The following is a 24918-nucleotide window of genomic DNA, read 5'->3' on the forward strand; positions in this document are numbered from 1 at the left end:
AACGATGTCATTCGGGATGGCGATTGGCTAAGAGCGTGCTACGTGGTGAAGTTCTGTTTGTACAACATACTCCACACTTCACAAAAAAAAAGAAAGAAAGAAAGCTTCACCGCATAGCACGCTCTGCGCCAACCATGGCCACGAACGATAGGGTTATCTATTCTGATTGGAAGAGAGAGGAAGGCGTACGCCTTTTTGTGTCAATTACCATATATCCAAATTGACACAAAAAGGCGTACGCCACCTTGTGTCCTCGAATCAGAAGCGATAACCCTATCATTCGCTACAATGGTTGGCGCAGAGCGTGCTATGCGGTAAAGCTCCGTTTTTGGGGCGCTCATTAGTCAAACGTAACAACAACAACTTTATTTTGAGATGGAGAGTGCGTAGTCAAACGTATTATGCCATTGTGCGTGTTTCTTTCGGTTATTATAACCACGCGCACCCCGCAAGCACTATAACACGTTGCGAAGACGAAATAAAAAGAAAAACATGGATATAAAGGTTCCATCAACAGGCTGTTCGTTCGAGTACGAGCGCACGTGACCTACAACAGCTGTACTACAACAGTGCACCGATTAAATCTTTGTCGTTCTAATGAACGGGCCGTGCTTCCCCTGTGAGAATTCCGGCGAATAACGGAGGAGACGATTATATTACAGGACAGAGCTGTAATCGCCACTAATGACGTTTAGGAAACCGTATAGCGCACCTAAATTTCAAACTATATGCGCATCCTCTTTAATAGAAAATGGTGACTGGTGTGAAGTGTGCTTCATAAAGCTGCTATGGAGACCCAGTTATCAAGAAGTCACCACGTATACTATTGAGGACCGTTTCCAGAGAAGATTAAACGTAATCCACAAAATAGCACAAACGCAGGCGAAACTGGAGGGCAAAATCCAGTATGTGGAAAGGGGAGATATGTTTATTAAAAGAGAAAAGGAAATGTTAGCCAGGGAAACAGCCGGCTTCCTATTCCTTCGAACTAAATAAAATAAAATATAAAAAAGAAAAGTGATGACAACAACGTGACAATGTCACAGGCTGTTTATGAGTTATGAAGCTGTGGTGGGCTATATACAAACCACAAGAACAAACACATAAACAGCTCAAGGTGCTGACCTGTTAGTGTGTTTGATGACGATGATGATGAAAGTTGGAGCAAAATATGGAGATGTGAGCCCGCTCACCGCGGGACAAGCTACTCCAGATCTAGTAGAGAAAAAAAGGGGGGAAAGCTTATGTGTTTGTTCTGAAACGGTGGCTCGATTCCTTTGCAGAACAAAAACAGGAAGCCACTGATCACGACGTCACAGAAACGGAAGCATATACTGGCTATAAAATAAGCTGGCAGTTTAATTGAGATAATTATCTCAATTAAACTGCCAGCTTATTTTAGCTAAGCTGCCAGCTTAGAGCCCCCGTGCACGTTAACGTGCACGGGGACTCTAAGCATCATGCAGCATATGTGACAGCGTTGTGATGGGTCCACAGAGTCGTTTCATACTGCGTACAGCTTTAGACCCGAAGAACGTTTCGCGAACCACGTCGGGGAACCTCTCCGTCAACCAGCAGGCGATACTTATCGAACAATAGTTACCAGACTCGACTGATCGTTGATGACAAGGTAGGACTACATCACTGCTACGCGTCCGTTCCTCCCTGGCTGTTTCTCCCTATTGTGATTGATCACATTCATCCCACCTAACGAGACCAAGTCTGAGCCCCCACTCCAATCGGCCACACTTCACTTCATGCCCGCCCTTGCAGAAAGTGAAAAATATGAAGAGTATAAGCATACGGAGTAAATCAAACACGGGAACCCCATCACGTACTTAGTACGTATAGACAACACAAGATGAAGGAAAAAAGAAGAACGACGGCGTCTGCATCGATGATTCGACAAATATTTGCCCTGTCATTGCTTTCGAGGAAAGAAGAGTACAGAGCCCATACACTCTTGTCTCCATCACCTCCCCCTGCCGCCGGGCTATCCATCTATCTGTGAAGACCGCTAGCGGACAGATCCGAAACGTCCACTACAACGCACCAACCCGCTAAAAACGTTGGTCCCAGATGTGCGCTTTCACATGGGCGCGCTTTTATGTAAGAAAAATAAAAAATAAACGAAGACAAAAAGAAAAAGAAAGAAAGGAAACAGTAGGATCTCCGTCATTATATGGGTGATGCTGCTTCGGGGGAGGGGGGTGACGACGATATCTGGAGCTGTCTGAAAGATATGAGGAGTATAGAGGGCGCTTTTGTGGGGTATAGATCTGTCACATAAAGGGGGGGGGGAGAGAGGGGAGAGAGGCATGATGGGAAGAAGAATTTTTGTGTTGTCTGCGACGGCTGTTGTGTGGCAGCACTGCTGCAGTGCCTGCATTTGGCACCGATGCAATTTCGGGCGTCGGGAAAGAATAGATTTTTTTTTTCTTGGTCTTCTGTTTCGCGTTGCTGAGTGATTCAATAGGATTCATAGGAAGAAGATATATTGGTTTGTAAGGGGGATTTCGTAAGAGTGCGGTACATCTCTGACAGGTGCGCTTTGCGGATCAGTCTGGAGGGTGTATGAGGATGGATGCTTGTGTGGAAGGAGGCAGACATTTGGAGTAATGAGATCGTATACAAACTGTACAAGATGCCCTCATAGAGTGCACATGTAGTGCAATAATTGTGGGAGCCACCATCTCCATATTTTTCTTCTCTAATTCTTATCTAATCTAGTCTAATCTAGTGCAGGCATTACCTTCAGGCGAAACTCTGCTCTCTGAGGAGGAAAAGGAGTTAAATCGGGAGGAACTGCGGCTTCAATTACACCCCAGCTTGTAGTCTCCTGACCGTGCACTCTTCACAAAATGAACTTCACCACCGGGAGGTGTACGCATTTTTTTTGTGACACTTATGTTGGTCAAAATTGTCACAAAAAATGCGTACGCCTCCCGTTTTCCACAAATCAGGGCAGATAACGATATCACTCCAAATGATGGCTCGCTAGGAGCGTGCTATGCGGTGAAGTTCATTTCTAAGAGTGTGAAATTTACTCCCTAGAACTGCAAATAGTCCCTATCAACTTCGCAGATGATTCCGTGCTTTTAGTCCCGAGAGGAACTAATGGTTGCGGCAATACATCTAGCCCCGAAAATGACTAATACCCCGGTCACACGACAAGTTGAATGACATTCCCAGCGAATGCCATTCGTTTCTATTGCATCGATCTATTCACGAAGAAAAAGAATGTCATTCGCAAATGGTGTCATATCGATTATTAAGACACGAGGGCCGAACATTATGCAGCTATATACTGGTACATTCGCTAGGTTTATATTTCTTTTTCTCGAAACTAGCGGAACAAGTACCAGTTTCGCAAAACCGTTGGGACGACGCTCAGTTGGCTATATGTATCGCAAGCCAAGACAAGTAAGAAGCCTATGTGCGATGTGTCAATCGCACGGGCGTGGGAGTCGACTGGGAACGAAGGTAGTTCTCTGAAAAACAGTGTGAAGGTTTCCTTCCTTCGTATCAAAAGTTCTTGATTAGTGATAAAATATTGGGGTAAACCTTTTCATTCGTGTTTAATTTCTCCTAACGGTTTATCCTTGTTGTTTTTGCTATCTCTCTGTACTGACGACGCTATCACTCTACTAAGCAGTGTGTGCGAGAGGGAAAAGTGAATGAGTTCGTCGAGCTCATTCGCTGGGAGAATGCCATTCTCACGTATACTGCATTTGGTTTCACCGTGTGACATTGAACGAATGTCGTTCAGTGCGAATGCCATTCGCCGGGAATGACATTCAATTTGCCGTGTAACATGGGTACTCTTTTTCTTAGCAGATAAGGTATACCCGGGTAGAGTGGGAAAAGTAGGGTCCAACAGTAAAGCAGACAATTGAACAACGGCAACGAAGCTTCCTAAAATTTATTACAAGTTTTCGCGTGGTGGACCACGCTTCACAGTCTTAGAAAAAAGGGTGGAACAGTTATACCTTTTAGTTAGGTAATAGTTGTTGAATATGTTGTGCCCAAAAAGGTTGCAAAGTCCTACACTTTTAAAAATGAACTTCAGCGCATAGTACGCTCCTAGCCAACCATAATCTCGAATGATATCGTTATCTGCCCTGATTTGTTGAAAACGGGAGGCGTACGCCTTTTTGGTGACACTTATCATAATTGTCGCAAAAAAGGCGTACGCCTCCCGTTTTCAACAAATCAGTTAAGATAACGATATCATTCGAGATTATGGTTGGCTAGGAGCGTGCTACGCGGTGAAGTTCATTTTTAAGAGTGTACCTGCTACCTCACTCTCAAAACTGAACTTCACCGCATAGCACGTTGTCCACCAACCACTGCCACGAATGATATAGGGTTATCGCTTCTGATTCGGGGAGCGAGGGGGGCATACGCCTTTTTGTAGCAATTTTGATATATGATAATTGCTTTTACCGCTCTTTTACATCCTCTTCAATTAACTACTCTTTTTCTTCTTAGAGTGTGTGACTGCGAAGAATTGCACGAAAGGTTGCTTGACGACAGACGAAGGCATAACATTCCCAGACAGCACCGAGTAACCCCCGTGCCTCACGATACGACAACGACCGGGAAAGCCACACAAATACACGCACGATACACAAGCCCACACTCGGTCTATCTATCCGCTTAACCCTAACCAATATTTCACGAACAGCCAAACTAAGAAACGAACGCTTTCCTTCGTTTTCCGTATAAACACACACGCATTAACGCGGAGACAACTTCATCTATCAGATGTTCAGAGACACATGGTACCCCTTTGAACCGCCAGCCTGGCTTTGATATATTATCGCGCATTCCGGACGAGACGTAGGGGGCGCGACGAAACAACAGAAAAGAGTCTGACATTCCTGCACTGGCAGAAGCTGAAATCAAGACGCGGCTAATCCCGGAAAAATATGTTCCGTTTGATGAATCTATCGTTGTGCCCGCAACGGCATGCTGAACGATTGGGCCTTGAATGTGCACACGATATATCCGGGGAGAACTAGTAGGGGGCGATCATTGGTTATGGTTAAAGAATAACTTCAGGAAGTACCTGTGAACGCTCCAGTCATCGATCATGCGCGACGGTTACGGGTATTAGTGGTTAGCGAAGAATCGGGATCTTCAACGGTCGGCTGAGCGCTGTCTCCCCTAACTTGCTCGGGTCATGTATCGATGCATGAGCAACGAGCTGCCAGATTATATCCAAGCTCCTTCTGCAGATGCTCTTCGAGGTCTGCGAAGACGTGCCACTATCCGTGAGTTCACACGCACGACATTCACCAGAGTGCTCCAGCGGAAACGTCATAGAGCTTTCTGTTACACGTGAGCGCGAGCGCTAAACGTCATGTCTTTTCGTGTTCTTCTAAAGACGGGGAATATCCTGCAACTTAGTCGCAAGACGTTCATTAGCAGACGACAGGGTGAACGGTGTCGTCTGCTAAGTGAACAGTATAGGCTACATCCGATATTCCAGCGCCGCGCGATGATGAACATAAAACGCAGCGGAACATCTGCCCCGTGAGCAGCTTTTTGCCTTTTCTTCGAATGGAATATTCCGTGGGGATGTCGCTCATGTGCGAACAGACGGTAGCATATGGTGTCCATAACGTGCACGCTGCGGTTTTGAACCATGGCGCGTTGGCAGAAAGGGAAGTTGAAACGGAGAAAATAGCCTCCTCATCATCATTCACCCTTCTCGTATTTACCTCTCGTTTGGTGTTTATGTTACTGCGAAATATTATTTGTATCGTAGCCCAGTAATTTCCACGGTTTCAACGTTGTTTTAGACTTCTAAATAACATATGTGGCAGCGAACGTAAACCGAAACCAAAATTCCCTGCACCTATATTACTTCACGGCGGCGGCTCGCTTTTTCGAAGGTAGTGCCCTCTATACAGGAGTGACGTCAGTGAATAAGCCATATAGATTAAATTCCCCAATTTTATGAAAATCCGCCGAGAGTGTCGTTAGAAGCTGACTGATTCTCATTACTTTTTCCGAGAGAGAAGCACGGACATATTTTGGTACACTACACTCCCGATCTGCATAAGGGCGTCGCACAAAATGGCCTAAAATTTCCGTAACAGCTGACTCTAAAATGGTTCGGGGGAAAACACGCTCGAATAGACAGTCCCGTCATCATCCCAAAGCCCTGCGTGAACTTGGAAGGAACCCATTTATTTAATATCCCACATTCTGACCAGTGCCCCTCTTGACATTACATCTCCCCTAAAACTCATTTGAATCTCCCTCGTGTCCCTTAAAAAAGAAGAAAAAAATATTACACCCGTTTCCTACACCATTACACGTAGTCACACTTTACACAAACTTTTCTCCATCCATCACTTCTTTCTAGAACTCACGTAACTTATTCAGATATCCCCCGAAACCGTAACATTCACCGCGAGAATATTTCCCACACTATTACAGCAATTTCCCCCAAACGAAGCCAGCTTACCTGTGCCCAGGCAATGCCCTGGCTCGAGTTACTTTTTATTCTTTTTGTCGCCACTTACATTAATCCTTATATTTTAGTCGTCACGCCTTAGTACACGAGCCTGCATTTTTCCGCTCGCTGCGCCCCCACACGGCGAAAGGAACGCGTCCGAGCATTAAAACCCCCGACGTAGGCTCAATTTTTGGTCGACATCCTCACGTATTTTTCGTTCCTACACTTTTTCGGGTTCCCCCTCTCTGCTGAATTCTGATCAGTTATATAATGTGTAGAACCGCATGCTGGCACATATGCTTGTTTCGCCGCCTTCTGCCTTCTGGGTATTATAATAATGATGAAAGGCGCGGAAAGGAAAAATGAGAAGGTGAGAAAATAAGAAGTTGGTTCGACTTTCGTGCCTTGAGTTCTGCTCCATTAGATTCTCATTTCCGAGGCTGAGGCTATTGATTTGAATGCTGCTGACGATGGTGGTTCGCGGTTTCCTCCGCGCGAATAAGAAAAGGAAGAAAGAAGCGTAATAATACGTAATGCTGCAGCGAAAGGATTGGTTGAGGCCCAGGGCCATATATTGGAAATGAGCGCGCAATGGACTGGTAATAAAGATGAAAAAAGAAAAGAAAAAAGCGACATTGGAGAGAAAAGGGAAGAATCTTTTCTCAAAGACACTGCACACGTTGGAAATAATTGCGGGTTCAGGCTTTCTTTGAGCTACCTGCACTTTCGGGATGGAGGCTTTCTTTGTTTGTCCAAAAGTAATCGTGTGATCTACAGCTTAGTGAAGTTCCTTCTACATGACGTGCACGCCGCTGGCTATAGAATTGGCTACGCACGAGGGAAATTGGCTAGTTTTCACTACTTTTTCAGGACGCACGTTTGTTCTGTATTTTGACCTTGCAAACTTGATCTTCAGGTACTTTCCTAAGTGATCCCTTGGTCCCCTGTATTGCCAGTGATTATGTATGTCAAAGTTGTCTGAGACCCCCATACGTTAACATAGGAAAAATAATTAGAAAAAATCCAAAGGTATATATGCGGTTAGGTTTATTTTTAATTGTTTCGGCAGAAACGAATCCGCAACAAGACTGCGACATCAGGCGAATTTAGAGACCATCGAATTGTTGTCCTAAAAAGAAAGACTAAATTTTTTAAATCTAGTTTTACATGGGCATTATAAGAGCAACTGAAACAATTCCATTCAGCTTAAAGATCCCTTGACTTTGAGGTGCCGTCATCCGTTATTTTAAAGGAAATTCCTATAGTCGGACAGATGCCTTTAAATACTCATTTCTTCCAATAACAATTGAAGAATAGAACAATCTACACTATGAAATTTGTAGCTCCCAGTCATATGCAGCTTTTACAGAAAAGCTGGATTCCCGTTTCAAGTTCCCGAGATCCCCATTCCCATTTCAAGTTCTCATCACAGGATCCCAGACGGCTTTGATACCAGATGCTTATCAATTACTGCCTTGTCTTTTCTTTTGCGTTGTTGTCATGTGTGAGTGTATTTTCAATGTTATTGTACCACTCCTGCAATGGCTCCAGAACAGCCAGCAGTATCTTGAAATAAATAAATGAATGAATGAATAAACAATAAATAAGTTCCCTTTGTTCGGGATTAGATACAGCTCGATAACAACGGCGTCACTAGCACCACCATGAGTTTGCGTACAGAGAAGGTTATTGTCGTTCTGGCTTCTGCATGTGTACCTGTGTTATTGTGTGACTGGTTATCATTGTACTCTCCGACGAAGACAAGAACCCCTTGTGCAGCAATCTTACTGCTTTTTCACGTAAACGGAGTAAGGGACAAATAAGCTACCTCGATCGCAATTCATTTCCTTCGCTTAAAAGGTTGGTGGAACCGAAGTTAGTTCCTATACACACATAAATTTAAATTACCAAATCGGTTGTACAAAGCGGCGGATTGAAGAATCACTGTTTTTTGCACGCAACCTAAACCCCAATGTGACACCGATTTTAACGCTTTTTTTATTCCTCCTAAAAGAAAACCCGATGACCGAAGCAATCTTGTAGACGTCGCACATTTTTTTTATTTATTTATTATTTCCAATTTTCCACTCTGAGCAAATTCAGTGTTCACCAACGCATGCGCACACCGTGTTTGCACAACGCTACACTACTAAAGAAATTAATATTAATACAGAACATCCCAGCCTCCCACACCGAGCTGTCAATTTCGTCGCAACATTCAATTGCTCTGTCACAGTCAAAATGAAAAAGAAAGAAGAACCTCTGTTTGCATCCAATCTCCAGCAGCTTCTGAATGAAACGTCATATCTATCTCGCATACAGACAACCCTGCACACCGTCTTCCCTGCAGGATTCATTCAAATCCCAAGTTTTTATCTCCGAAGTCTATTATTCTCCGAGGCTGCTTTTTTGAGCACACAATACCTGGAAAGAATGAAACGAATTTTGTACGTTTCTTCCTCATCAGTACCAAAGTCGTCGATGTGTGCCGTTTGTTTAATTCTTTGCCGCCGTGCGTAGAGCGGCCCTCGCGAACGTCTGTTATGAAAACAGAGCTACATGTTTTGACTTTGTTCTTTGTGTTCAGCAGCAAAGGCGAATCTTTTCAAAGCGAGTGCTTCGAATTGATCTTCAGAACGGGACGCTGTGCTCTGCTGTGGCGCTCGCTGGCTTCACAATAAAAGTCGACGAAGAACGCCCGGTGGGTGATTGTCTCTGAAGGATTTCCTTTTCTTTTTCGTGTTAGCGCCGCGAAGCAACTGTGGCTATGAGCGGCGTACAGATGTACACAGATGGAGAGAGGACAGCAGGAAGGAGTGGGGGACAGTTGCGGCGGGTTAGTGTGTAGTGTGAGCGTCCTTTGTCCTGATTTGTTGAAAATGGCGGGCGTACGCCCACTTGTGGCATTATGGACCATGAAAAGGCATACTCCCCGCTGTCTCCACGAGTCAGGGACGTTGAGCACAGGGGCCGCACTGATAATGTTACGCTCTCATATTTTCAAAGCGCAGTCGCTTCAACGCATTTCGCGTATCACTCTAACGGTGTCATCGACCGGTTCCTTCCGATCGCTCTAGAGAGCTCTGGAGCTACGTTTCATCTTCGACTCGTCGAAACAGAGCACTCACACTGCGTTCGACTGGTTCATTCGGAACTCGGAGCGCTCTAGAGTGCTCTCACCAACGCCGTCGAAGCGGTTGCGAGATCTGGTTGGGTTCCGGCCACGTGACTGTGCCAGCTTCCGCTGAGTAGTGTTTCCGTTCCGCCATACCTGTCACGTGATGGGACTGCTTGCCGCTCAGGCGGGCAATGTCACGACTGTCGCAGAGAGGGGGGGGGGGTCGTGTGTCCTGGGCACACTTCACATGAAACTGTGCCCACATTTGCGTTAAAGCGTCTGAGGAAAACCCAGGAAGAAGCCTTAATTTTAAGAAAAAAGCGTACACTCCGCACTTTCCGCAAATAAGGAGTGATAACCGGTTAGCATTCGATGGTTAGCCTTCATCGTGTTATGCGATGAAGTTCTATTTTAATGAAGTTCTGAAGTTCTGTGTTGAAGTTCTGATGTGATCATGCAGAATCACCGATCCTCTCTTCCCACGAAAGGTCTTCCCCGCGGTATGCAGACAATGCTCCATCCATTACGCACTGGATCTGCGTTCACGAACTCGCAACTGTTCAAGATCGGCTCCAGGGAGGACTCCAGTTGCGGACACTGTAATCATCCGGAGACTATCGCGCATATCCTGACAGAATGCCGTGCATAGCATACTATGCGGGAAAGTCATCTTCCCCACGCCAGGCTTGGCATACTGACGGACGTCCTCTTCCCCGAAGGTTCTTGTGCGGAACGACTTTCAAAAACTCGCGGCCTCGTGCGTTTTCTTCAAGAAACGGGCCTAGCGGAAAGACCACTCTAGTGCACCTCTCACCTATATAGTGTGCCTCCGTCCCATCAGTATCGGTCATCCTGCCTATGCATCACTTTGAAATCCTCAACTCCCCTCTCCCACTTTCCTTTTTTTTTCTTTGCTATAGTCGTGACGATGCCCACTTGAGTGCGGCCAACAACGGCAAGCTACCTCCCCCCCCCCCCCCCTGTGTTTTAAAAGTTACGTGAATTACCTTTACTCCAGTTAGTCGTATTACCTTCTTTTTTTTTTTTTTCGTTTGTTTTAGGAGTGCACAACCGTGAATACCTTTCGGGACAAAATGAACTTCACAGAGTGAGGACTGTATTTCACGATATGTCCTATCGCAATCCCACGTATATATAATCTATATATGTCGCGAATAACAGTACTTAAACTAATATGTCAAGTTATAAAGTCTTGTGACAAGCATATAGGGCACAATTTATGAAGAAAGAACTATTTCTTACACAGTGGGCAGCAAATCGCTTGATTACATTGCGTTGTTCAATGAAATTCCCACGCAGCACATTATCAACGTACAGACTTACATTCAGGGGACAGTTTTCGATACTTGAATGACCGTTTGAGGTGGATGGGGGCAGGAACAGGGACTAAAACGGGTACTAATTTTAATATAGGGAAGTAGAAGCTGTAGTTATTCCCCAATTTCCTCGTTTCTTCCTTATAGAGTAACAGAAATGGCACCGACACGCTGTCGCACACGACACTGAGGCATTTTCAAAGAAAAGCGCCCTTTCCAGGGGTGACTTACACGGAATACACCCTCTAAAAAGGGTGTTAGACCATGTACGGTGTAAAAAGTGGTGTCAGTTATAGGACAAGCGATTTACACCCATAAGGGTGTTTTCCAGTTTACAGTATGGCTACTCCTACGAGGCTTCGGTCCAGCATCTGCAGAAAATTAAAAATTCAGCGGCGATTTAGAGGTAAATGCGAGAGAAATGCGTTCGCATTAAACGCCCTTTCCAGTCAATACTAGCGATCCACTTCCGGTCTAAACCCGACTTCCGGGTGTCCACTTCCCGTCTTATACTTGACTTCCGGTCCAACTCGACTTCCGGTCCTCCACTTCCGGTCTAACCTCACTCCCGGTTGTCCGCCTCCGGTCTATACTTGCCTTCTGATTCGACACTTTCAATTACTATATGTGAGTCCATTTAATTAACCTTTAATTACCGACGGTAACCGCAGGATACCTCAGGTAATCTTGAATTTCATTTAATTCCCTTTAATTAAGTTTACTTGCTTTCATTACTCTCAGTTTCCCGTTAATTGACATTAATTAGCTTTAATCACCAATCTTTGGCAATCTTTAATTTAATTTCATATTTCTCATAATTACACATATCTTACATTCATTTACCTTTAAACTCAACTGTCTTGCTTTAATTGCGACTGATTACCTTTAATTACTTTCAATTACTCCTACCTCTTACTCTTAATTACCTTCAACTACTTTAATTTCAAATCATTTACCTACATTTACATTCACCCTCTTATATCCCCTTTAGATGTCCACTTATACCTCTGCCTCGGTGAGGCTTCACCATCTCACACACGGACACATACATAGGGCTTTTTTTTTTTCATATTGACACTCCTAATGGTAACGCATTAATAACGCTGCGCACATGAAAGGGGGGAACGAGCCTCACATAAAACGTACACAGCCACCTTGATTCGCTGATTTGTGTCGACTCGACGTGTTTCATTTCTTTAATTATGAATTTATGATGTAACATAATTTAGTTTCTTGTTGCGAAGACGCTGACCTACCGGTCCTTCGACCACGACCCCTTTACAGCAGCACCGACAACGAAAAAGCAGAAACGTCACGCGCCCCATGATACAACAGCCAGCAGTCACGGGCGTGCTGGTTGACGAAGAACGTCGTTGGCCGTTGCAGCATTGCCGCATGAACGACAACAAGCGGCGCAGATATCAGACAGGAAGGAACCCGCTTCCTCAACCGGGACTCCATCGGTTTGGTACCAAGCATCGGACATTCGGAGGCCAGTAAGCCATGTCGCACGAGGAACTAGCTCTCCGCTGAGCTCTTCGCGTATTTGCGCATTGTCAAGTCCGAGTACGCCTCTGAGACATCACGACAGGAACAGGCGCCAGTGGAAATGTCGTCCGAGAATGTCCTCAAGAGAACGCACAGCAGTACCGACATCGTCTCCTTGGCTGAAATGCTGAGTGCAACCTCGGAGGGTCCCTCCGTGAAGCAGGAGGCCACTCCGGCGTCGTACCCGATGCTAGTCCTTGAAGCGCCGTCATGTTCGGACGTCAAACTGGAGTCATCCCAGTCGAGTACCTCGGCGAGTCCTGCTGGTGAACCACATGCGCATAACGCAAGTTGTGAAAAGATGAAGAAACGGAAGCAGCATGAAAGTACTAGACGACACTGCCCGAAACGTCTGTGTCGCGACTTCATTCCAATAGAGAGCGTGGACGGCGACCGTGACAATGGCACCGTTCCGGACCTGCTGAATGCTGGCGACGCCAAGCGCCTACTTCCGCACTTCGTGTTTGTTCTGCGAAATAAGCACGAGACAGGAGTGACCGCACTCTACCGATCTGCGGCTCTGAACAACGTCAGGTGTTGCTGCGTCGGCGAATCCAGCGCAGGTTCCACTTGGTCTTACACTATCTTCCTGAACGGGGCCGTGCTCGCTAAAGAGAGCGGGACAACCAGTGGAGAAGCCAGGCTCAATGCCATTGCATCCGCTGTAGCACACCTCAGGACCCTCGTGCCAACGTTACATGTCAGGACTGAGAAGGAATTTGCAGGCACGATAGCGACTAGGGCTACGTTGACCAGAGACGAGAAACCAAAGCCTCAGGCCGTAGCGGACGGCAGCGAATGCACCTTTACGTTCCGCCTGAACGTTTCCAATATGCTGCGAGAGTTCGCTGGCAACATGCAATTAGATGGCCTGGTCTTCCCGTGGGGCTTTAGCCGCGCCGAGACGAGGTTCATCATCCTCAGGGCACAAGAGTTAGGCTTAGAGTGCGTCTTTACGAGAGACAAGGAGCAGCACTACTTTAGCGTGGAGCACAAGATGAGCCCGCAAAGAATTGTGGACAAAGTGCTCCGCGATGGACCGACGGCCAGATACAGGATTGAGATACCGCTTGGCTCGCGCAAAGTGCCAGAAAGTTCATTTCATTCGTTTTCATTCAAATTCATGCATTCAGCGCCAAGGATGGCTGATACCGAGAATGCGGCACGTAACGTCAGAGAATAGCGCATATTTATAGCGCATGATGCGATTAAATATATTCTAATCAGGTACAATAGTGCATGTCAGTTTCTTGCCTGCACACGTGTTAAACCTTCTGGCGCGAAAGCATATAGAGCTTCCCCACTTTCTGCATCGCCACTTACGAGCTATACAGTCAACCCTCGTTTTATGAACCCTCTATTTGCGAATTCCCTCGGTTTATGAACGGAGTCACAAGGAACCAAACTTTTTCTATGTATTTCTCCCTCGGTTTATGAACCCTCGATATCCGAACTGTGAACGGATTTCAGGGAACGAACCGCACAAACGCATGTGTTACTCAGAGCCGTCCTGAGGTTGGTGCGCACGGGAATGTACTGGGATCCACTCAATAAAGATGAACAAATAATGAAGGTCATGCAGCCGCGCAGTGTCCCACAGCCACAAGAATAGAGGAGTGAATTTCCTGTGCTCACATCCACTATGCGATACGGTACTTGGAAGACCAGGCGGACGAGTCAAGTGCCAGACTTATAGCGTCTCTTCTGAACAAGATAAATACAGCCGAATGTATGGTGCAGAGCACAATTACGGAGTATTTTCAAAAATAAACGTAATCTAGTGCATTTCGTGTCGTGTTTCAGTCTCTTTCTTTTCAGAGCCCCTTGTACCTCGATTTATGAATCCCTCGATTTATAAGAACGATTTTTCGAGAAACGAAGGGTGTTCATAAATCGAGGGTTGACTGTGTTCTGCTTAGTACTTTGGGACCGAAAGGAATCTCTTTGAACCTCTGTGACGGAAAGGAATCTATTCTACCCGCGAACCTGTTCTTCGTAGGGTAGAAGGCAGTCAGTGACCTTGCAACCGGCGCTTCAACCACCGGCCTGTTGTCTAAAGAGCGCTGGTACGTGCCCATATACGACTGCCTGCTGCTGCGATCCTTCACGGACACGCAGAAACATGCACATTTTTGTCGCATAACATGGAAGTGCTACAAAACTCTGTAGATATCGCAAGAACTTCTTTTTCAGTCTTGTGCCATTACGCATGAACACATGCGAAGCCAGCGTCGTTGAATGCATGTTGGCCTTGTATTCCACAGGAGGCTTAAGACTTCGCAAAAAAATCACTGCAAAGGTTGTGGTATATCCGTAATCCTTGGAATGTGAGGAACATATATGTACGGAATATCTCGGTCCAAAATTGTGCAGATTTTACTGGAACGAATTATTACGCAGCGAGCGCTTCGCCTCTGTGAAGCGAGAGGGCGCTGAAAGCAACACACTGCCAGCTGCACACTGCTAGCCCGCCATAACACTGCTAATATGATCCGGCAAGAGCATGGCAAGAGAGAAGGAATGCAGGCTTGGAAGCAGACGACAATGCTGGGTGACGTCACGGAATCCTTCTCCGCCGTAGTATGGAACTCTATTTTCTGCTCTTCGCATTTCGGTTTCGATTTGCTATTGTCATCATTTACGAATGACTTACTCGAGCAAAGTGAATGTGAATGTTGTATTCGGTATCGAGGGGTGGTTCGTGTTCGATATGATGCTCACCTATTTTCTTCTTTTTTTTTTTCCGAATTCTTGCGAAATCTCCATTTAAACACAAGGCTTTATCTCCAAGTAAAAGGACACTCTTCCGTATTATCTTCCCACCACATTATCCCAAAAGAAACTTCATCGAAACAAATTTTAAAAAGCAACTTTAATTACGCACACCATCTTCCCCCCAATAAAATCACATGTCCCAACAACACTCTGTGGACATCGACTTTCCGAAATTCCAAAGAACCCCACGCAGGAAAACATCCGCCCGACGCAGTCACTCTTAATTTTCCACTAGCCGAGCGGTGCAACTTATGTTTCATTTTGTTATCGCTTTTCCTTTTTTTTTAAGTCCGTCGTCGTCTTTGCGCTTGTGTTCCTATTTGTCGGTGTAAGAAACCATTTGTCAAACGTCGGTGTTCCCAGCAAATCTGAGCGCTCAGTCCCGTAACAAATCGCTGTTTCCTTAGCCTGTTTGCCGCTATATACGAGAGTCGCGGGCATCTTCGTATGTTGCCTTTTTGTATCGACGTGAGAGGCGTTGTCGTTGCAGAGGGCACTAACAGAAAACAAGGGGGAACGATAGAAAGCTGCAGTGCCTTTCCATTGCGTATGTGCAGATAGTGTGATAGTGGTAGTTGTTTTTAACCGCGTGTTAGCGCCGCGAAGCAACTGTGGCTATGGGCGGCGTACAGACGTGATGGATAGACGGAGAGAGGACAGCAGGAAGGAGTGGAGGACAGGGGTTAGTATGCGTCCTGGGCCGACTTCAGGGAGAACTGTGCAGACACTCGTCTGATGGAAAGTCTTACGTAAAACCGAGGGAAAACCTCAAACAGCACAGCCGGTGCGGGAATTTGAACCCGCGTCACCTTCCGGTCTCGACGTGGAGCCCTATATCGGCCCATATTGGTAATACCGGACCAATATTTGACCAGTATTCCCGATGTTCAGTCAGTATATGGCGAGGTGTTGTGCGGCTTTGATAACCACTATGCTACGGGAGCTGGTAGCGAAGCAACTGTGGCTATATGAGCGGCATACAGACGTGCACAGACGGAGAGAGGACAGCAGGAAGCACCGGGCCAGGAGGGCTACTATGGGTCCTAGGCCGACTCAGGGGGAACTGTGCCGACATCTGTCTGAAAAAGACTGCCGGAAAACCGAGAGAAAACCTCAGGCAGCACATCTCAGTCATCCTCAAATGTACCTTTTTGCTGCGTGCACTTTTTTTCTGTTTCTTTTTTTTTACGTTCATCAAAGCGTTACTCCCCCGCTATATTCACTCACAATAGACCCATATAAATTTGAGGTATGTTATTGCTTCTTCCGAGTTTCTTGAACGTACTGTTTGTGGCAAGCGACCTTAGCGCTAGATATAGCCCTTCCATTACCGTGCGCACCCAGGAGCCCTCACGACATACTGGCGAGGGAGATGTCCTGTGAATGATATGTATATTCACAGGGCATTCACATTCACCGACAGGACATACATTTACAGGACGTTTCCCCTGCCAGGAATGCCTCGATGATCTACGCAGAGTGCAGCGCAAGGGCCGATTGAGGGCAATGTTGCATGCTGTCATTCCACCCCATGAGGTTTCCAAATTCCCTCCCAGGTGGGAATACCCCTGGAACAGTCGGTGATAGGATTCGAACCCCCCCCCCCGTCTCCCAGTCTTCAGCACGACCTTTGAGCTGTAGTTGATTGATTGATATATGTCAAAGATGGAGTAAAATCTATCACGCTTTGTAACAGCGATGGAACTTTGTTAGAAGCTATACGTACACTGCTTTCTCGGTTCATTTCCACTCCAGGCTTGCTCGAAACCCTGCTTAATTAATGAATAAGTCTAGAATGCAAAATATTTCCGCGGAACGGTTTCTTATGACAGCGCGCGACTCGGTTTACCAAAATGCCTCGAAAAATCAGCCTTATGCGGAGCGGCTTGTCCTTGGAGGCCCGCTCTCGCCCGATGCTGTGTCGTAGCGAGCAGCGGAGTGACGTCAACCTCACTTACTCTCTTACGGGCTCTCTGAAAGAGTTGAGGGAAAACTTGAGGCATCGTTGAGGGAACGCGTGCACGAGAGTTGAGGAGTTTCATCAGTGGTGTCCTCAGTATCTTCTGCAGTGCTTCGGGCACGCGCTACAGCCCTTAGCGCTCCTCGTGTGTCCCCATTGCCGAGGATGCCACTGAGGAATTTCCTGAACGTTCGTGCAAGCGGGTCTATGTCAAAGAGTTCTCTTTCGCGCTACAACTCTGCCACGCTGTTTTTTTTTTTTGTTTTTTTTAGGAACGCTTGTTGTGCCTCGTACATCCCAACGCAGCCAAAAAAGAAGAACAAGATATATATGGCAGGGTGCTTTACTACTCCTTTAATGGGAAAAGTAAAAGTAGTCGAAAAGTCCAGTTGGAATATGTTGTCGGGAAAGTGGCACCAAGAGAGCAAGCACAAAGGAACAGCCCCTACCGAGGAAATAGAGGAGGAAAATGTGGAGAAAGGTTGCTGGGGACGAGGCTATATTCCTCCCACTGAGCACTCTATACCGCCTCACCAGCGTTCCCTGTCTCCAGATATACATCATAACCCAGCACGTCTACGCACCTTCAAAAAAAAGAAAGAAAAAAGAAAACATGACATCAGCACACAACAAAAAAAGTCAGAAAACAACGAAACAAAATAGACGGAGTGTAATGAAGTTTTCTCCCTGTTGGCTCCTAATTAAGAAAGAAGACCCACGCACTCAATGGAACGGTGATAGAATCGTACGAACAACATGAGCAACAAGAAGCACAGCGAATACATTATATAACAGACGATATTATTTGACTCAGAGCGCCCTCTAGCAACAGGTGTATGAACGCATTTATAAATGAATGGGGAGGAGCTAAACTTCGCAACTCGGAAGTAAGCTTCCATTTTCCTCGAACAGCTCGGCACTCTCCCCTTTCTGCTCGAGCACATTGCGTTCTTTGTGCCCGAGTGTTTCTTTTTTCCTTCATTTTTTTCCTTTCGTTTCAGACGCAGTGCCACCTGGCGGTCTTCTTCGATATAAAAAGTGCAAGGTGGAGAGCCAAGGGGCCGCTTTCAAACGTAATTAGTTTCGTCGCGCCAAAAGCGTTGGCCTTTTGCTATAAGAGGCGGAAAGAAAGTAAATAAAAATGAAAGATGCGTAGAGATAAAAAGAAGAAGAAAACGGCAGACGGCACCACCTACCTTGCTGAGGTGAGATGAGAGAAATTGAGATTGGAGAAGAGGAAGGAAGGTCACTACTTTCCTCTTGTCTTCAGGTTTCCCTCTTTTCGCATCTAGAGTCGCATCAACGGTGGGATAGCGACGAAACCGAAACTGAATTTACACAGGAAAAGAAGAACAAGAGGAGAGCGAAATTTTCTCTCTCCGGGCTCGTTCCCCAAATGCTGTAGGGTAGTGTTTCATAAAATTTCAACAGCTTCCACGAGGCATGAGATATACGAAAGCTTAATAGAGAAAAACAGTTTGAACTTAACCATTCAGACAGAATATTTTTGATCGTGAGATATTAAAAAAAAAAGAGCTGAAAAATATCAGTTAATATCGCGTAAGAGTACACGTTTGGATAACAGCTCCCGAAAAAATAGATGGCGGTGGTGGCGGTAACGATGGAACTTGGCGTAGCCCCTAAAAATATAACTTCACAGTATAACGCACAGAGTGACGAACGCACTAAAAAACGAAGGGGAAAAAAATAAAGAAAACAATATTCGACACTCTACACGCGCGCCATTTTCAACAAGCCTGAGTAGGACCACGGTCCCTTGATAGCTTCCAAGCTTGAAAGCTATCAAGGGACCGTGGTAGGACGTACATGTCTGACAAAGCGTGATGGCGTTCACGAAGGCAGATCACTCGATAATAACATGTCACCAACCAACTATGAACGCGTCCGCGCGCCGCTCAGTACTCCCTCTGATCAGGAATATGTCCCAGACGAATGTCCCAGGAATGTCCAGGAATATGTCCCACGAGGCCTCACCTCGCACATTAAGCGCACTCGCGAAAGGACCTCAACACAGAGCAGTCCAACCACGAAATTTCATTTTCTTGTGTTCCACTTCGGTTTGCATGTATAAGCGGCTCCAAAGTGATGCTAGGGGGGTTTTCGTGATGTCACCGCGAAGCAACAGCGGCTATGAGAGGGAGATACGGCTACTACACCCAACAATCCACCATCATCCCGAGTGACATAGTTCTTTCCCCTCATTTGCTAACAACGGGGGGGGGGGGGGGGGGCGTCCACCATTTTTTGTGATGTTATGCAGTTAATGGTTGCCAGAAAAAAATGGCGCATGACCCCGTTTTCATCAAATCAAGGGAGATGAGGTTGTCATTCGTGGTGATAGCTGGCTAGGAGTGTGCTATGTGGTGAAGCTCTGCATTTAGAATGTAGAATCAACGAGATAGAAAGGGAAAGAGAGAGATAAACCTGCAGCCATATTTGAAGCCACCCTGGATGGCGCCATGTTGATCTCACCTTGCATTGTTTGCAAATGGCGGGTATTAGGAACTCATGCGGTGAGCGTCTTTGCGCGCGTACTCTTCGCAACTCATTTATTGGTTCCGTAATGCCGCCAACAATTTAAGGAAAATACTTTATAGCGAATTCAGCTGATTGTTTTCGTGCAGAAAAAGTTGCACTGTGCATGTCCTACGGTCGCTTCAACCAAACGTGCGTCGCGCACTCGCGTTTCATTGGTCCTTCGGTTCGCGCCTCGTTCGTTTTTGCCTTGAACGAAGGAGTGCGAGAGGTCTCCTTGAAGCTTCAAAGTTCAAGGGCAAACGGCGGGCGGTTGCGCGCTCTAGTGCAGAGTGTGAAGGGAATTCAAGGTGGGGAATTGCGGCAATGAAACAGTTCTGATTCGCACTTCGGGGATGAAGTGACACTGAAACTAACGCGCTCCTACACGCTTAAAACAGAACTTCACCGCATAGCACGCTCCTATCCAACCATCATCTCGAATGACATCGTTCTTTGCTGGAAACGGGAGGCGTACGCCATTTTTGTGACAATTGTGAACTGCATGAGTGTCACAGAGAAGGCGTACGCCTCCCGCTTTCAACAAATCATGGGAAAGAACGATATGATTCGAGATGATGGTTGGGTAGGAGCGTGCTATGCGGTGAAGTTCTGTTTTAAGAGTGCGTCCAACCATCGTTCCGAAATACATCGTTCTTTCCCAGGATTTGTTGAAAAAAGGGGTGTACGCCCCTCTTGTGACACTTATGCAGTTATGTTTAGGTGTCACAAAAAGGCGTGTGCCCGGCGCTTTCCGCAAATCGGGAGTGATCATGGTAACATTCTGTGCAATGGTTGGTCTTCGCTGACACACATAGCCATAACATCATTTGTTTATTGCGTTGTTGTTCTTTTTTTTTAATAAACAGCTGGCTGCTGTGGCAGAGAACACAACAATGTCCTGAAGTTCCCCTTTAAACGTGTACCTAAGTTTTATCTGAGTTACTGAGCGTTACAGAGGCGCAGTTGAAGTTAATACTCGTGAATTAAAGCGAATTAACAATCAAGAACAAATGTATATGAGCGGAGACACACAACAGGCGGACAACACAACAACGTCAAGCTCCACTTTAAGAGTGTAGCTACGTTCTATCTGAGTTACTTAGCTTTACAGAGGCGCAGTTGAAGTTAATACTCACGAATTAACGCGAATTAACAAAGAACGCAAATTAACAGTCAAGAACAAATGTATATGAGCGGAGACGGCGAGCAAAAGGGCAAGGAGAGAACCCCGTTCACCAAGCGTGATCGCAACCGAGATCGAAGGGGATGGAAAAGAAAGCCACGCTGCTCGGAATGAAGACGTTTTTTTTTTTTTTCTTCTTCTCCGTGCTTATCAATCGATTAATAACCCCCTTTTCTCTTTCGTTGGTGTGCTTAACCTCCGTGTTCGATTCGCTGCGCTTCGTACCGAACGTGTGTTGTTCGCAAGTTGTTAGCGCCATCACGGTCGAATAATGGTAATATGGCAGGGGCACATTGGAAGGTGTTTATGTGTGTGTTCATATTTACTCCCCGGTTATCGGAAGGCTTTGCGCATTTGCGAAAGAAGAGCCCGGCGTGCACGAGAAGATGCTGGTTCAGGATGTTGCGAAACCGCGCGAGTGATTGGAGACCCCCAGCCGCAATGGCTTTTGAGATTATTAATTTGAGTTTGGTTTGATATGAACCGGATGATCGGGACCTTTGAATGTGTTAGGATAGCGCGGCAGCGACGTGTCATGTATGGAATCTCTGTAGAGCGAGCAGAAGCTTGCTGAGTTTGACCGCAGAGAGAAATATTCAAGTTATACGATTACAACAGTGAAACTCGGGACACCGAAGAAAAACAGGAGACGGCACAATCTCAAACTCAACTTGTGTCGATTGTGTGTGGTGTGTCAGATTGTGTTGTCTTCTGTTTTTCTTCCGTGACTAGGGTTTTACGGTTGTAATTATGTACCACCTCGCCCTTGCCCTTCTGCCATTAAGCTATACGAGTTATCAAATTATTCAAGTTAGAGTGTGGTTGTCTATAATCGAAAAATGTATTGGCCTCTCTTCTGGCTTGCCCACCTACTTTTTTTTTCTGCTTATAAAAGTAGATGGTGCATCGGAGTACCATAGGTTGCATATATGAACACACATTTTTTATTTCTTAATCCATCTATATTTTGGCAGGAATATGCCAGATCTAAACGACTATGCCTTTCGCATCCATATACAGACGTCAGCCAGATGAAGCTTGTATTCCACTATAGTCCAGGAATTCACTCCTCGCTATTCCAGTGGTGTAAAGACGTTGTTGTCAAACCAGAGGCTGCTATAGACTGAGCTCATGCATAACGGGTTTTCCACACCCACGACCCCTACTTCGCATTTTCCCAACTCACGTCTGGCCTCATCTGTCTCGTATATGCCACACAAAAACTTTTATCAACAAGCACCATACATTTATTGAACTTTTACAGAAATTAAGTGCACCTTAAAGTGCATGCATGGGAAGTGAGAAATAAACATGGTCCTTCAAGGCCTGCACTCGCAAAACGAAATTCCACCGCATAACACGCTTCAAGCTAACCCTAATCTCGAATGGCATCGTTCGCGCCTCTGGTTTGTTGTAAACGAAAGGTGAACGCCTTTTTGTGACACTTAGTAGCGCGCTCTTAAAAATGAACTTCACTACATAGCACGCTCCTAGCCAACCCTCATCCCGAGTGACATTGCTCTTTCCCCTGATTAGCTCGAAACGGGGGCGTGCGACTTTTTGTGACAGTTACGCACGCTCTTAAAAATGGTGGTGGTGGTGCTGGTGAAAGGGCCCACAGACAGAGGTGGGCAACGTCAGGGCTGACGCCCTGGGGGAATGTGCGTCCTGGGCCGACTTCTAAGGGAACCGTTCCGACATATGTCCGAAAGCGTCTCAGGAAAATCCAGGAAAAACCCCAGCCGGCACTGGGATTCGAACCCGGGTACCTCCCAGTCTCGACGTGACATGGCCAGCACGCTAACCACCACATAGCACACTCCTATAGCTAACCATCGTCCTGAGTGCATGACGTCGTTGTTTCCTCTGATTTGCTGAAAACGGGGGCGTACGCTATTTTTGTGGCATTATGCTGTTCGTAATTGCCAAAAGAACTTTATTTCTAAGATGAGGAATGAGGAGGTTTCATCGCCAGATAATTGCCACAAAAATGGCGTACGTCCCCAGTTTTCATCAAATCAAGGGAGAGAACGTTGTCATTCAGGATTGGTTGGCTATAGAAGCGTGCTATGCGGTTTTTTAGCTCTGTTTTTAGAGTGCAGTAACGTTAGTTGTCACAAAAAGGCGTACGCCACGCGCTTTCCACAAGGAGCTATCGTGGTATCATTCTCCGCAATGGTTAACCATCAGTGTGTTATGTGGTCTGTTTGAAGAGTCTTCAGCGCGTGACCTTGGAGCAACAACAAAAGAGCAGATGCTGTATACACACTCTACGAAAAAATGAGTAAACTGGGGAGTAATTGCAGCTTCTAGTCCCTTAGACTGCAATTAGTCCCCATTTTAGTGCCCTAATCCCAATGTTTACTCCCCGGGGCTACAAATCGTCACTGAACTTCGCAAATGATCTTCCTAATGCAGCAGTCAATACGTATATATGTGCTCTTGGTCAATTTGACGGCATAAGTCTGTATAACTCAGCCAACGTGGCAACTTTCCACCCACACAGAGTAAGAAACAGTTAGCGCTCCTTTGTTCGCAAATTGTGCCCTACGTATGCCGCAAGATTTTATATCACTCGATATATCACGGTTGACGGTTTGATTCAAAGTATTTTCATGCATACACACGAATTATGTACCTGGGACTCTTGGAACATAGCGTGAAATACAGTCTCCACTCTGTGACATTTATTTACTCCCGTGCATTTACTCCCGAAAGGGACGTTTTTTTTGTGTGTGTGTGGCAAGGCACTTAGTCCCCAAAAGGAGTAAAATTGCTCCTTCATTTCTTACAGTGCAGTCGGCCGCACAGCTCGTTCAAAGAAACTGTATAGGACCACATTTCGCGCCACCCTTTGGCCTCCAGCGGAGCGACGTGGCCACACGGCATTGAAAAGGAGAGCAGAAAGAATAGCGCAGAGAGCACATGGAATGAAAGCCGGTCGGAGAAGCCCCATAAAATTTGCCGTACGTGCTCCCTTCAAAGGGCCGAGGACTGCAATAACAAGCGACCCACCAAACGAAGCGCGAAACGCACACTCACTATATAATATAAAAGCTCTTTACTATACGACAGCAGCGCCGCATCGCTGAGCGTGAAATTCAATAAAGGGCATCCCAAAGGTTTCTTTCTTTTCAAAAATTTTTAATAAGGGTCTCGCGCCAGAATGTGTGGTTCAAAAGATTTTGCTCCTTCTTCTTCCCTGTCGGAAAAGATGGAGATATTTACTACGGCTTCGAGCACTCGTTTTTTTTTTCTTTTTTTTTGTGTGGGTCCTGATTTTTGCACGTTTCGGTTTGTTTCCATAGGAGTCGGACTTTTGCCGCAAAGGGTTGTTTGTCGTGCGTGCTTGCGGTGATACGCATTCATTTCGGAACGTTGTATATAAGAAAAAAAAAAAAGAAATGCGGACTATAGCGTGCGAACGCCCTTACAAGCTGAAGCGGTGCTTTGATTTAACACGCGGCTCTGCAACCGCTTCGGCATTCGCTTCAAAAGAGATAAAGGGATGTAAATCTTAGCACGGAAAGCAGTGCCTGGAAGAATATAGGTACGTAAGTGTGTTTATACAGCCTCGCACGTATTGAGAACGCATCAGTCGCTTGTTTGTGTGAAGCACTTCTACAAAGAGGGTAAACCTAGAACGACGGTTCCCATACACTACACGAATGGTGTACTATATACTCGTGTTCAACTTAAGAAGGAAAAGAAATCTAGCCCGTCAGCTCTCAAAATATCACTGCGCCGCGGATAGGATGGCTGGAGACAGGGAGGCCACCGTCCCTTCTTGCGCCAGATAATGTAATCCACCATGCTCACTCTGCTTCCGTATTGGCTGTTAAGTCTGGCCGCATGACACTACGCTGCGGAAGAAAGTGCGCTCCCCTAATGATGGCGCATGGTGGCGCTGCAGTAAGTCTACTGGCGCGCTATTGCTTCTCCTTATCTCCAACGGCGTATGTAGTTAACGAACTAGATTTCTTTTCCTTC

At 46.1% G+C, this 24918-nt stretch overlaps 1 protein-coding gene across 3 annotated transcripts in view; it reads right to left on the minus strand.

The window, feature by feature from the left end:
- LOC135391216 (ephrin-B2a-like) overlaps window positions 1-24918 on the minus strand; it is a 503132-nt gene that overhangs the window by 302413 nt on the left and 175801 nt on the right. The gene's annotated exons all lie outside the window — the stretch shown is intronic.

Source organism: Ornithodoros turicata, chromosome 4 (assembly GCF_037126465.1).
Source record: "Ornithodoros turicata isolate Travis chromosome 4, ASM3712646v1, whole genome shotgun sequence".
NCBI classification, from domain to species: Eukaryota; Metazoa; Arthropoda; class Arachnida; order Ixodida; family Argasidae; genus Ornithodoros; species Ornithodoros turicata.